Source organism: Lepisma saccharinum, chromosome 22 (genome assembly GCF_977018435.1).
Source record: "Lepisma saccharinum chromosome 22, izLepSacc3.1, whole genome shotgun sequence".
NCBI lineage: Eukaryota > Metazoa > Arthropoda > Insecta > Zygentoma > Lepismatidae > Lepisma > Lepisma saccharinum.
The window spans coordinates 7,812,473-7,827,966 of NC_139250.1; the positions used below are offsets into that span (position 1 = coordinate 7,812,473).

General features: G+C 35.2%; 1 protein-coding gene across 1 annotated transcript in view; it reads left to right on the top strand.

Annotated features, from left to right (window-relative positions):
- The first annotated feature begins 4,289 nt into the window (after positions 1 to 4,289).
- Positions 4,290 to 15,494, top strand: part of LOC146004661 (knirps-related protein-like) — a 35,723-nt gene continuing 24,518 nt past the window's right edge. Inside the window, exon 1 of the mRNA XM_083143574.1 lies at positions 4,290 to 4,719. The gene's annotated coding sequence lies outside the window, so the exon portion shown is untranslated. The remainder of the gene's footprint in view (positions 4,720 to 15,494) is intronic.

Here is a 15,494-nt window from a genome sequence, read left to right on the forward strand (position 1 = left end):
TATGATGCCAAAAAAATGGAAAAAAAAAAAAAAAAAAAACGATTTGGCGATGAATCCGAACCGAAGTGAAAGTGATTTTTCAAAGTCTCTGTTTCAATCCTATGTTAATGTTTCTTACCGACTGACTTTCACTTTCCTGGCTGCCCCAAAAAGCAGCTCATCCATCCATCCTCATATTGTGCTCGGGCGACCGAAGGAAAGAAAAGAAGACAGGCCAGAAGGGGGCAGAGGGGGAAGATGTTGAGTAAGGAGTATGGAAGACGCGGAGGAAGGGGGACAACACAATTATCCTCTGTTTTCTTAATACGCACAGGAAGCAAGGGTCAGTAAGCAAGAACATGGTTAGGGAGCAAAGGTGTCTGTAACGGCCTCGCGTTTCCTTCTCTGTCCACTCTGAACGAAGTCATTTCTTGCTCGCGTTTGCCCATTTGTTTCTTGCATTCTACGATCTCTATGGACTTCTCCTAGTTCTTTTCTTCCAGAAAATCACTCGTGGCGGGGCCAAGGATGAGCCACAGTGGGCCATGACCCATCCTGTTAAAATGTAACATGAAATTTCATGATATAAAATCGAAAGGAACTGAACACATAACCTAAAACGTGTCAATTGAGACATATTTTGAATTCAATAACACGTTAACGTGCATAAACTACATATGATGCACCTTTTAATGTGTCAAAATACACATAGAAATATATAAAATAATATTTTTATCAGATGAAGTTCCGTGTGATGCTCTAAAATGCATCAATTGGGAAAATCAGACAAGATCATTTCGAAGATAACAAACTTTAATGCATCAATTGACACAGCAATTTTGTTATCTTCGAAATGATCTTGTCTGATTTTCCCAATTGATGCATTTTAGTGCATCACACGGAACTTCATCTCATAAAAATATCCTTTTATATATTTCTATGTGTATTTTGACACATTAAAATGTGCATCATATGCAGTTTATGCACGTTAACGTGTTACTGAATTCAAAACATGTGTCTCAATTGACACGTTTTGGATTTGGATGTGTTGGGAACTTTTTTGGTTTGGACAGTCTCGGATCCACAGGGAGGGAGACCGCGCCTCCAAACTATACTCTGTCCATGTTATCTCTGGAGCAAGCGAACGAAAACATGTGTACGCGAAAGTAGTGACGCGAGACGGCTATGAACACGTGAGAGGGAATGGGAATGCGTGGAGGGGGAAAGCGACTGCAATTACCAGCCTTCGCAGCAGCGCGTACTGCTTCGCTCTGCCCATTCGAGTTCCCCCCTTCTCTGCCGCTGTGCGCGGCCTTGGTCCAGAGATAACCGGGACAGTGTAGCAGACTTTTGGATTAATTATTATGCCTAATATTTTTCAAGACTCAACTGTTCTGTCTTTTATCACTAAGTTTATCAGCCTCGAGAATATTTTTCATGATTTAAGCCTATTTTTTGCTCATGATAAGATAATCGGAACTGGACCTACAGTTTAAATTTGGGTCAGAGCCATGCTTCAAACGGGAATCCAACCCAAGACCCCTGCAGAAAGTGAGGTTTTCTTCCTTTTATCATTCACTTTACTCCCCATGTCTGATCGTTCAGTTCACAATGGGAGGAATTATGATAATAACGACAATAACAATAATCTATTCCAGCCATGGACTCGCATTAAAAAAAAACACGCTAATTTCTAGAACATATTGGCGCCGGCTAACAGAATCATATATTATTTACGTAGTGTGACTTAGAATTGATTGTGGGTGAGGTGAAATACTCAACTGAATTTCACCCCTCCCAACTGTAACTTTTGGATCCGTCACTGGGTTTGGAAAATGTAACAATAATGTGCATATCTTTGAAGATGTGCTCCCCCCCCCCCCGCCGATTTTTTTATAGTCATCCATATATATATATATAACAATAAAATAACAATAAAAATGGGTGTAAATTAAAGGATAATTCTTATTTTCTTTCTTATTCAGAAAACAAAAAATACAGAAATTCGTGTAAATTTATAGTTGACTCTTGTTATATTTATTCTGAGAAATTCGTGTAAATAAAAAAAGTGGCTCCGATTGTATTTCTTACTAGCTGTTTGCCCGGCGTTGTCCGGGTATTTATTTAGCTTAATGTTCTATTAGACAGGAAGATAATGAATTCTAACTATAGTGTAAAATTTGGAGTTGAACGGCATTCGGAGTGTCACTATTCATCTTAGCGACCCCGACAACTATGGATTCCACACTAATATCGGCCGTTTTCGATTATTTTTACATGTCACCCCCTCCCAGCCCCACCCCCAACTAGGGGTGCCAGGGGTGTCTTACCCCTACAGTATATATTTCCAGATTGCAAGTGATACGCGTATCAAGTTTGGTTGAAATCGCTCCATGCCGGAAGAAACACAAATACACACATTTTTATATATTAGATTTAGAAAACAAAATTTATCCAAGAAATGCCCGTGAATTAAAAGTTGATATTTATTTTATATTTTATCGAGCAAACAAAATATCAGACAATTCATGTGAATTAAAAATTGACTATTTCAATCTAGATGATCTTTTTCTGATTTTTTGGGGGTCTGATTGAATTGTCAACTGTGTAACTACATGATTTGTAGTTCAGGTGAAGTTAATCTAAATGATTTTTTATATCAATTAAATCACAATTTGAGCACTTATTTTTTTTTTTTCATCTTTAAGTTGATATCAGTATTAAGCTCTCACACTCCGACACCACAGCTGCCGTTCTATTGCTTTCAAAGACCTTTACAACTGATGGACAGCAACCAAAATCTCAATAGCATAACATACCTTCAAAAACTAGGTTGTAATAAAAGAAACTAAGTTTTCAATAACATATAATTGCCGTGTTAAAGTGCTGCATTTTCAAGTTCAAGATATTCGTGCTGAAACTAGTGCTTATTGATTAAATAACATACTTTGAATATAAAAATATTTTATGTGTCCGTGATAATAAGTGATGCGTTCTTAAATTCAGAATATTAATGAGTGTTGGGACTATTGTTCATTCACTAAATTACATACTTTGCATATATAAATATTTAGCGTGTGTATGTCTGATAAAGAATGTTCGACATCTTTCTATTGTCTTCTCTTCTCAACTGACTTCTATGGGTGGGTTATAATGCATAAATATTTTTCTTAGTGTAGTTATTTTTTAAATCAACATCATTAAAATAAATAAATTTAATAATACAGTAAACAATTTTACACTGAATTAATATTATAGATTTGATGTTATAAGACCATTTTAGGCATAGAAAGGCTAATCGGGACTGGACCTACAGTTTAACGTGCGATCCGAAGCACTATGTGCCTCCACCGGGTATCGAATCCGGGACAAAATATTATAGATTTATATCAGAAAGGGACATGTCAATAAGAATCAGTATTTATATAATGATTCTGGCCTGAGGAAGCTACAATGTGCTACATTATTGCAGTGACTAAAATCTAATTTAAATGTAATTCAAATTGTCAGTTTTATGCCATAATAATAAAACTTTATTAATACTTATGTTAGTATGAACTATTAAAAATGGAAATGTGTTTACAAATAAGTTTATTGGTTATGGACTCTCAACTTATAGAATAAGACTTTATCGAACCGCGGACTCACAATGGTTGAGAACCACTAGTCTGCGCGCATTGTAATAACGGCCCATGAGGCCGAAACACGCCTGCTTAAATAAAAATCATTCTATTCTATTCTATTCTACGTTCTACCCACTATTGACACTAATTTCATCTAGTCTTGAATGTTAAGAAAACATTTGTAACGCACGCGGAGGAAACTTTCATTCAAGGGTATGCAAATTTAAAAACATGATCAGCAATTGGTAGACGGTGGACCATTCTGCAAGGTTTCCTAGAAGTTCTGATTTCCATTCCAAGTAGTAGAGGAAACAGGCTCGGTGCAGCAGGACTGCAAAGCCTGTGACATATTTGCCGCCACCGTGGTTTCTCCTGTTGTTGTGGATTGTTTTTCCAAGGCATTACAGATTCGAAAGTCGTGGGCATCACACAAGAAGTCCTACTTTTGCGCCCGAGGCCAGAGATGTAAGTCAATAAGCAGTTTTAGATTGTGCAACTATCATACCTCCCGAACTGCCTTCGGGTAAACGCTAAGGATCCATCGGCCGGTGTGCGAGAGACTGTCGGCCTCTGCCAGGTCTGTTGGAAAGAAGGGGAAGAGACCTTCCCCCCACTCCTTTCGCGGCACTTCCCCTTTTCCGAAAGAAGCCAGAGGATCTCTTGGCTTGGCAGCGGCGTTAGCTCATTCTGGTGCTGGTCCGTCGCGCGCCAAGATCGTCCGTTTGCCGCACCAAAGCGCTCGCGAGGAACCACGCTAAACAGCTGGACGGGATATCGTCAACACCAATTCTGATTGGCGGTGGACATAAGTGCTTGTGGTAGACGAGTGATACTTTTGTTGTTGTTGTTACGGCCCCAAGAAGCTTCTGGACACTCCTCCATTGCCGATTCTTTTGATAGTGCTTCCGGCGAAACAAAACAAACGCCAACTCTATGCACTTGTGGTGGTTGTCTAAGTGAACTAGTGCCAGGACCATCAGCTCTTTTGGTGCTGATTTTGTGAGTGACTGACTGCAATGGTACAATGACAAGCGGAAGGGACCCAACATCCCCCGATGCCAATCGCGAAGCCGAAGGCCACGGTGATTACAACGCAGGAGAAGAACTGTAACGTAAGGTAATTCCACAAATCTCCTCTAACTTCTAAACACTTAAACGGCGGGAGGGGGTTAAAAATCACCCCTATCTTCACCGTTTCTTGTAAAATAACCATCCAGTTTTTTTGTTTCTTTCCTAGAATTTTATGACATAATTCTTCATAAGATGGCATATTGAAATCTACAAAATATAATTTCTTTCTGTGTTTCATGTTATACCCCTAGAACAGCGGGAGGGGTCAATTTGACCCCTGTAAATTTTCTTATGCGTGCTGCAATATCAGCGTTAGGTTGTAGTCCCCGTGTCATCCTGTCTTTAGCATGTTTACACTTGTCATAATGTAGGTAGAGTTCTTGGACAGGGAAGGACGTCTCCAAACATGCCGCAGTTTCTCGTGGTGAAATGTTTTGTTCAGTTGTTGATTATTTTTTATATGTAATTAAAATGAATCACAAACCACCTAAACACTGATTATAATACATAAAGCACAGAAAATAATATAAATTAAAAATATGTCCCATTCTAAAATAATCAGAATTTTTAAATGAATTTCTTACGAAGGGAGCATCATCAGAACCTTCGCCGTTTTAATGAGGGTAGGAATGCGATAAATGTTGCAACATGACATTGTATCACTTTTCCCTAATTCCATGTTCTTCTTCTCCATCGATGTGACCACACACAACATGCGAAAATGCATGACCAAGGATGAAACCAGCATCCTATCATTATTCGGTAGCCACCTCTCCTTTTCTTTACAAATTGGAATACATACTAATTCAGAACACTTAACCATGTAATAGAAGTTTCTCAGAAATCGTAGCTGCCAAGGTCATGCCGCGCACGACTAAAAACAGGAATGAACGATGACATTTTTTTCTTCTCTCTTTCTGGACCATAGCAAAAACGAAACGGGCGAGAAGAAAAGATTTTTCATGATGTTTCAAAACGAGAGTCGTGTATCCGTTCAGGCTAATAACATAAATAACAGCGGGGTTGGATAATGAGGTTGGTTCTTTGCACTACACAATCTTCGCTTATTTTCCGCTGGTGTGGGGCGGGGGGAAATAATGTATATCCTGCAAATATTTTTGTCCGTGAGTGAACTCCGGTTGTTTTTGTGGGAGAATTCTTATAAACTTTTCGTGCAAGTTGAGGCATCTCAGCACAGCATTCAGCGTCTAAATCTAATAGATTCAGAAGCCAGAGCCTCTTTTTGCCGGATTCCGGAGGCCCCATGTTCAAATACCGAAGCCAAACATGGTGACAAAGTGATTTTTCTAAATCTCTTTACGTAAATTCTGTTTCGTCCAATCCTTCCTCCTCCAGATTAGTGCTAATGAATAAAATTAATTCACTAATCAGCCTATAGAACCTTTCGGTTAGAATATAACAAAAATTTATTGAAGTCCGGTTCAATTCCTACTGCTGGCATATTTCAGTTATTCAGGTTTCACTGTTGGTTCAGTTGCGGTGAGCATATCTACTCGTATGCTTAAACTATATTGGAGAATTAGCAATTTTATTTGTATAAAATTAGATATTTATAGTCGCCAAATATTTTTTTATTTCTATTACTTATATTAGAATTTTTTTGGCAGAAAAATTGCGAATCACATTATTACAATACCGCGATATTCATAATATGCATAGTTTCGTAATGGTCTGTGATAAAAAAAAATGATCCTGGTGTGCTGAAAATCGTTTTAGTTATGTAGAACAAGTGCGCATTCGTAACATCGACAAAAAGATTGTGAGCAAACCAAAAATTACACATTTTCCACTGTGTGGTTACATATTGATTATAAAATTAATTTCTGAACTCGTGTTTTAAAGGCATTTTAGCCTGCATGAGGACTGAAGAAATTGGGGTGATTTTGCAACGCATCCTGAAATAATTAGAGGTTCTTGCGTTTATACTTACATAAATACTTGCCGATCAGTTAGCAATCTGTGTTCGCCAATTACCCTTACACTTCAGTCATGACTCTCCCTGTTTGCGCATATGTTTGTACATAAAAGATACACCTAGGAAGATTTCCCAGACTAAACTTAATTTCTCAACAATTTTGATAAATTTGTTAAAGTAAATTTGCTGTTTCAATTTTCCTCTTTATCGAAATATAAACAAAGTAAAGGAAATTGTTTCTACGTCATTTCATGTGCATCAGATGATAGAAGGGCATTTTTTATTGTTTATAAAATAATTTGAATGAATTTTTGTACATTATTTGTAACAGCAACAGAAAGTATCCCTTCCCGTTTCAGTTCTTGTACATGATAATAAAATAATTAATTGACCCGCATGTTACAACTTTCCAATAAGATATATTTTTCCTTATATACTCGGATTACGTTTTAAAATAATATAAATATTCACTGCTATACAAAGTTGGTCACGAATTGCAACGAAAAATTTCATTGTACATTCTGAATCAGGATTATATTTTTGGGGCTTCTCAAATAATTTTGCGAAAGTTAAAGTTTTAAAGCAAAGTTTTTATTTGAAAATAACCCTATCTTATTTAACAATTTTAAACTGAGCTCAATAACTTTTCGTGGAAATGCAAACTCACAAATCTAAGTTAAACATTGAGCCTGTTAATGAAAATAATAAAAAGATAGATCAACGTTGAAATTGACTTGAGCAAAACCATTATGACAAGGATACGAACAAGAGGATAGAATTGTAAAGGTTAATTCCTTATCTGATTGTAATTTTTTTGTTTGCAGAAGAGGCTGTGTAAAGGTTTGAGAATCGTAGGGACAACATGTCTATTACTAGCATAATTTATGACAGACATTATTTCTGCGCACTACCAAAATGCTAATTTTGTGTTTCACGCCAAATTACTAACAGCATTTGATTGAAAATACTACAGAATTAGAATAATTACTTAGTATCAACATTTGGCATGCCTTGTTACTCATGAAATTTGATATATTTTTTACTAAATTATGCAAAAAAACAACAACAAAAAAAAACACGAAATTGCAAACATCCATTGTTTCTTTATATCTACATAAAATGTATAAAACTTGAGTAATGTTCTAACAGTAAACTAAAATTTATAATTCTTAAGTTTGCAATTTTTTAATAACCTCCTCCTATCCTATCACACAAAATCTAAAATAGCATTATACTTTATTCCTTATATAAAAAAACTGTAAATTATGTAATAATATAAAGACAACAGACGAAATTTCGAACTTTTATTTTAAAAACATATAAAAACAACACAGTTGAGCCAAAGAAGAAAACAAGGTTTCTTCTAATCTAAATCTAATCGTCATGTTGTAAATTCGCAGTTTGCTATAAAGAAGCGACTGCAATGAATACAATTGCGTTCAACCTGAAAGTTCTGAGAATGTATCCCGCTTGCAAGAAGTATGCTGATGTTCTAAATTCTAAGATTCGTCTAGAATTTCAACTTTAGTAATCAAGATAATTGTTATGTTGATTAAGCACAACTGTTATTATACAGTTATTTCTAATGGTTTCGTGATACCGGAATCGATCCTCTATCAAAACTATCCGAAGAGTAAATACAAGCCGCACGATTATTCTTGAAATTCTGAAATGATATAATTTAGAATATAGACATGACACAATTGAAACAAAATTGACATGTAACAAATGACTGCAGAAGATATAATGTATCTTTATAAAGACATTTCCAAATTTCTATTTCGATGCATTTAGAAGAGGGAATGAGGGTAGTCAATGAGATTTGAGGATATTAATAATTAGGGAGCGGAAGTTGATGACCTAAAAAATATAGGTATATGCCCTATAGAATGTCCTAAAAATGCGAAAAATGACGTAAAAAATGCAAAAAACGACCATTATTCGTCTAGAATTTCAACTTTAGTAATCAAGATAATTGTTATGTTGATTAAGCACAACTGTTATTATACAGTTATTTCTAATGGTTTCGTGATACCGGAATCGATCCTCTATCAAAACTATCCGAAGAGTAAATACAAGCCGCACGATTATTCTTGAAATTCTGAAATGATATAATTTAGAATATAGACATGACACAATTGAAACAAAATTGACATGTAACAAATGACTGCAGAAGATATAATGTATCTTTATAAAGACATTTCCAAATTTCTATTTCGATGCATTTAGAAGAGGGAATGAGGGTAGTCAATGAGATTTGAGGATATTAATAATTAGGGAGCGGAAGTTGATGACCTAAAAAATATAGGTATATGCCCTATAGAATGTCCTAAAAATGCGAAAAATGACGTAAAAAATGCAAAAAACGACCATTAAATTTGTTAGTTTCGGGTTTAAAATTTAAATGAAAAGGAAATTAAACAAAATGCAATCTCCTTATCTGATCTTAAATTTGAGTTTGCCCCAGACGGACACCTGGAGGTTTCCCCGGGCACAACAAAGACTGTCACCAGTTCAGCATTTCTTTTGTTCGTAAATTGCAATCCTGCGAGACATATACTTCACCTTGGTGAATACACTCGAGAATATAACCAAAATGAAAGAAGTGACAAAATATGACGAAACAATACACCGAATATTGCGAAAAATGACGGGAAAATGCCGAAAATCGGGGAAAATGACCTAAAATCTGAAAATTGTCGAAAAATGCAGAAAAATGCACTTTAAAATTACCTATTTTGGGTTCTAGACGAAGCGTAATATTGTGTATATTTAATGGGCATCGTGTCCGAGATGTCAGAAAAAAAGATGACATGACATTTCATCAACTTCCGATCCGTGTTAATAATTTTTATCCGGTAAAATAAGTATTGTAAAAGCATTTTTGCTTGTTTAGTGTGGCAACTCCTTCTTGGAGAAGTTGATGTAAATTGTATTATTTTCGTTTTTGACTCTATTTATACTTCTTTGTATATAAATGTTATTTTAAATTTACACACAGACACACACACACACACACACACTCATATAAAATAATACATACTGCCCTACCTGATGGCATAGTGGTAAAGCGGTTGTCTTATAATCTAGGGTTCTCGGGTTTGAACCAAGACGGAGGAACATTGCATCACTTAAAACTGTAGATCCAATTCCGATTAGACTATCTTGGCATAAAGTGTACTTGAAATAAATATTAATAATACATTCATACATACATGAAGTCTTAAAGTGCTTAAAACAATAAGGCAATAGCAGTAATGCTCATGTACAAAAAGGGAAACTGAAAAGTAACTTTTCATTTGAGTATCTTTTGTTTGCGACCTTTGGAAAACAAGGTCACTATATTTTTAAGATGAAAATAATTTGTCTATTAATTTTCCAAAATGACGAACGGTATATAACTTTTTAAATTTGATTCTAGATTCTAATAAAATTTTCACCACTTCCTGTTTATTAACGTGTGTACCATTCAATTTTTCAATTTCCTCTAACTTGTAGTGCTGTGTTTAGACTAGTAATAGCGCAAAATGCCAGATAAACATTTCTACAAACTGAATGCAAATTTCCGGTACGTAGCAATGTCTTTCAGCGGCCTCCTAAGCAGCAAATATTGAAATGTTGAACTTATTTATCGCACTGTTGGGGTTATATTAACGTTCAACTTACATGAACAATAGTCAATCGAAAAATAATTCACCATTCAGTACTGAAATATTTGTTCAATGACTTCGGTTGGAACTAAGCAAAAAGAGCTTTATAATCGAAGGCTCAATAGAAAACTGTTCATGGTATTATTGTGTTCACAGAGATCATACATGCACCTAAGATTCTATTTTTTGAAATAACCTATGGAGACGAATAATAAAACTTACTAAAACGGCAAGAACAACTAATAGATTTCTGCATTATTCTTTAAATTTGGTATGTTGATTTTTGAAACAGTAATTTCATCATATTCTGGTTACACGTTCTGAACCTGCTTAACTATAAGAGTAGTAAGTAAATAATGTTCTATCCTAATTAAACATAGAACTGATGTTTCGGCTCTTTTACGTTTTAAATTACGCAAATATAATAAGCCTAAACGGTAGGTGTAAGAGCGACTTACTCCATTACAGTCACAGAAAAATGTAGAAAGAGGATTATGAGGAATGTCGGAACCTAATCTTTTACACTTAATATTCCAGAAGAGAATAAGGCAAATGTAATGAATTCGTTCCATATGCTCTCTATTATTATTATTATTATTTAAAAAAATAATAAATATTTCAGGTGTGCTTAGGTGTTAGGCGCAAAACTTCAGGATATAATTTCTTAACAGGAAAAACTGTAATAATTGGGGTTCTTCTCACTGTAAAAACACAATAAAAAATTTATTGGGAAAGTTTTCGAAAATATTGTTTCGACGAATGACAATAGTCTAAATTTGTGAAAAATTAGATCTTTTTCTGATTCCTCTGCATTTGCTATTTAGATATAAATAGACCTGCTGTCTAGACCACTGACGTATGTAAGGTGAACCTGATGGTATCCGGGTAACAAAAGTGGCTTTTGTCTATAAACAACCTGTAAAACGAAGGATCAAAATGGTTATTACGAAATATTTTAATGTATTCCGCCCCCTTTAGAACGTATCTATCTAGTTTTACAAATCCAGCCCCCTCTGAAAAAAAATATGCACACGCTAGTGGCCTAGACTGTGTCACTTATCTAGACAAGTTTTGGCAAAGTTTGCTGTAAGTCAAAATGTCGCAGGTACACGATAAGAATCATGAGCCTCGCGATGTGGGGAAGCAGTTGACCTCACTGAAAGTTAGGTAAAAGTTAATTCAGTTACGGATGGACGTTAAAAAGTCCGTCAAGAAAATTTCAGTTAATTAGTTGTGCAGAAAAAATAGTCGAAGAAAAAACAAAGTAGCTCAAAATGAAGAAATCAGATCAGAATTTTGATGATTTCATCTTCTTTTAGTTGATCGAATTGGTGACCCAGCGTGTTAAGTGGTCGACTTTCGAGTCCCCGTGTTCGATACCCGGCCTGGACTTGGATGTTTCTTATAAGAGTCCCTGCATCTAATTACCAGTTATCCTCATCGTCGCTATTAGCCGAAAGTGGCGGAAAAGCGACCCTAAATATCAAAAGTACAAATACAAATACTCGTAACTTCTAAAATAAATATGATTGATTGATTGAATTTGAAATTTTGAGTGCGTCAGCAGCTTGTTTCGAGTTTTCTTTCCTGAAGCTCTTATTGGGTCAAATAAAGTGCACGAACATGGTGATGGACATTTTGCACGGTAATACTCATGGATCCCACTGTGCTTTGTAATATTTGAAATCATAACTTGTTTAGTACACAAGTTAAAATTCCACGCATAAAAACAGTTTAACGTTGTTAAAAATTTGCTGTTGGCAACGCTTTAGAAGTTAATGTTGTTAAATTAATGATGATAAAATAGTGTCTCAGCTCTCAGCTGTACATATTATCAATACTTAAGATTTTGCACATCTTCAATATTCAGTTTAGTTGGTAAAACACATACACACCGTGGATTTCAATTGAAAAATACAGTACTGTGAATCTGAGACCAGGAGCATATGACGTACATCACGAATATAAAGCCTCTTTGTTGCTCATTTTTGACATTTCAGGCATGTCTACATTTCTTGGAGATTAGCGAAGTAAACTCACGGGTATAAGCGACATGACGTATGCTACAGTTTGGCAATGAAAGAACTTCTGAATGTACCTACCAAGTGGTTTTGGTGGTATGGGGAGGAAAAGATAGAGAAAAAAGAGGTTCCCAACTTTGTGTTATACGGCGTCCAACCCCTTTCCATAACTAAAATATAACTGTAATGTCGGAATACTTGGATTAAAAGCTGAGGCTGTAAATGGACACTCAGCACACATAAGGACAAGACACAGGAAAACACACACACGGCCCTACAGTATATACTGGTCGTAGACGCCAGAGCTGAAGACAATATGAGAATGACTAAGTATTTCACTGTATCAATTGTTTGAAATTATATTTTAAAAAATACATTTGCTTATTGGTGTATTAAGGAGAAATTTCTTCAAATAAGATCAACAATAATGTATTGCAATAATACTAATACAGTAAAACCTCGTTAATTCAGACTTAGCTAAATCCGGACAGGCAAAAGGCAAAGGTTTTAAGTGTGGCTAGAAGTCAACAAGAGAATTTCCCAAAGAAATGAACTCTGTTTCCCACATACTTTGTACTGTACTGTATAGTGTATTTAGGCCTATGCCGTTTAAATACACCATAATAAACGTGTTTTGTTGCTATAAACGGAGTTTCAATGCTCTTTTAACTGTTCTTTTAGGTTATTTCAGTTAATCCGGACTTTCGTTAAATCGGTTAACTTATCCCCCATTAGATTAACGAGGTTTTACTGTTCTTTTACATATATAAATCGATTTTTACATCAAAGACTCGATTTCCTTTCCTGAAGACGCCCATCACAACTGAATTAGCAATATTAAATGACGATTCAGACTGCGATAACATTGAGGTCGAATTCTGTGGCTCTCATAGCAGTACTCTTTCTTCGGTTTGGTCCAATAGATGCGTGCGTAATAACCAACCGCTTCTTCCTCCATGAAAGGCGAGGATAGAAGGGCGATGAGGCGCCGACATCACAAAGCTCTCCTCGCTCCTGCAGGGATAATCTCATGATGAGATGCGAAGTCAGTCCGGGAAGTCGAGGAGGCGTATGTGGGACAGCTTGAGCATTGTATCCCTACACGGCAGATGTTGAAGCATGCGTCTTTTTCAAATAACTTGTAGCCTCTCTTGGACAAAATCTGGCAAAATTTCAAAAGCTCAGTACGGAAAAACGGCATGACAGTACTTTCATTGTAAAATACAAACTTTCTTCAACGTATCGTGTAAAGAAGAATATGTCTTCTTAATGACACTCCTACGCCTAATGTTCGAAGATAGAAATTGAGCCAGAAAGTACAAGATTAACAGAAATATAATTTAAAATATCCCTCCTGCGAACAATTCGCAAATGGGTAGCCGGACAATTGCGATGAACACAGAAGTGAAATGGCGAGTGGACAATTGCGATGACATTTTAAATATCCTATCAAATTGAAGGGTGACTTAACACCCCGTGCAATACCTCTTACAAGAGAATTAATTATGTGAAATATTGATATTTTCGAATATAGCAGATTCCTCTTACACTTTTTCCAGGCTTGAGATTGGCAAAGTAGCTTGTGAAAGTACTTTTAGGTTACGTTATGTTAGGTTAGGTGCACCTGTGGGTTGCAATTGTGCTACCATTAATTTGTAAAACGACCTTCACCGTCAAAATTATAGCAATTATCAGTGATTCTGGCTTCATCGAAATTGTCCGCCATCGCAATTTTCCTAGATTCCGCAAATTAGTCAAAAGTGGCAGAAAAGCGAAGTAAAATATAGCAAATCAATCAAAATCAAACATGCGAACCATCTGCTCCAGGTGTATTTTCTAAAGTTTGCTAACCCAGCTTCAAAGTTCGCCGTAGAGAAACGCGTCAATAAAAATTAGATCTGAGTCGATGTCACTTTTGAACCGAAACCCATACTCTTACCGACTTCCACTAACACCGAAACCGATGCTTGAAAACTGTAACAATTAAAAGTTCAAAATATTGATTAATATCATTGTGTAAGTATGCAATAACATCCATCAACCTGCTTTAAGATATTTGAGAATTAGGTATATCAAAGTATTAAAACACAAATACAAAACCCATTTTTCCCATAATGCTGGTGCAAAAATAAGATGAAAACTTCAAATTTTGCATAGTTTCTCGACTCCGCGAAAATGCACTGCATTTTTGCAGACCTCACGAAAGACGAAAATACAGGAGAAGTATCTGCAGGTATCGGTAAGTAAATTCCAGCCGATACTTTCCGATACCGATAGCACTGGTATTGGTTGGTACCGATATATCGGTATCGGCTCGGCCCTAATAAAAATATCATAGTCATAAAAAAAATCACTGATTTAAATCACTTTAAATAAATAATTTACAGAACAATGTACATAAGGATTTTGTAGTTATGAGAATCACTTTTGGTGAAAGTACATAAATCTTGTAATCATTTAATGATGTTTATTTTGTGTTTGTTAAGCTCTAAGAAAGAAAAAGAAAGGAAACAAAATATATATGTACTGAAGGTATGAAGCTCATACGAAAGGAAATGTAATAGGTAAACTGGAAACACACGTAAATTTCTCTTGCAATAATTTTTATGGGCAAAAAGAGCAAACATTTTGTGTAAAAAAATATACAAAATACTAATCTTGGTAAACAGTAAATAGTGTTATTATCAAAATACTATAAACATGGCAGCTGATATTTTGCAAACTATAATTAAAGAAATTGCCAAAATTCAGCTACAAAGACTGTAAAAATATTTTAAATTACAATTATAGACTACGTCCAGAATGTTTTATTTTCAGTAGAAGAAAAGTTACTGAAATTATTATAGTTTCACTAACACACTCAACAAACATTTCTATAGTAGGTTCATATATTTAATTGAATTGAATTGAATTGACTTTATTCCTGGGCAAGGTTCAGCTGTTGCTGTCTACTACCTAACCCCAAAAAGTACAGATTAAAATAAAAATCAAATAAAATTCAAGATTACAAACAATTTAACAAGAAAGTACAATATAATAAAAATTGAATAAAATCCCATACAATAGAACAAATTAAAATTAAAAATAAAATAAAATTCAAGATTACAAAGAAATCAAAGAAGAAAGTACAATAAAATAAAAATTGAATAAAATCCCATACAATAGAACAAATTAAAATACGTAGACATTAAAATAAAATTCAAGATTACAATGG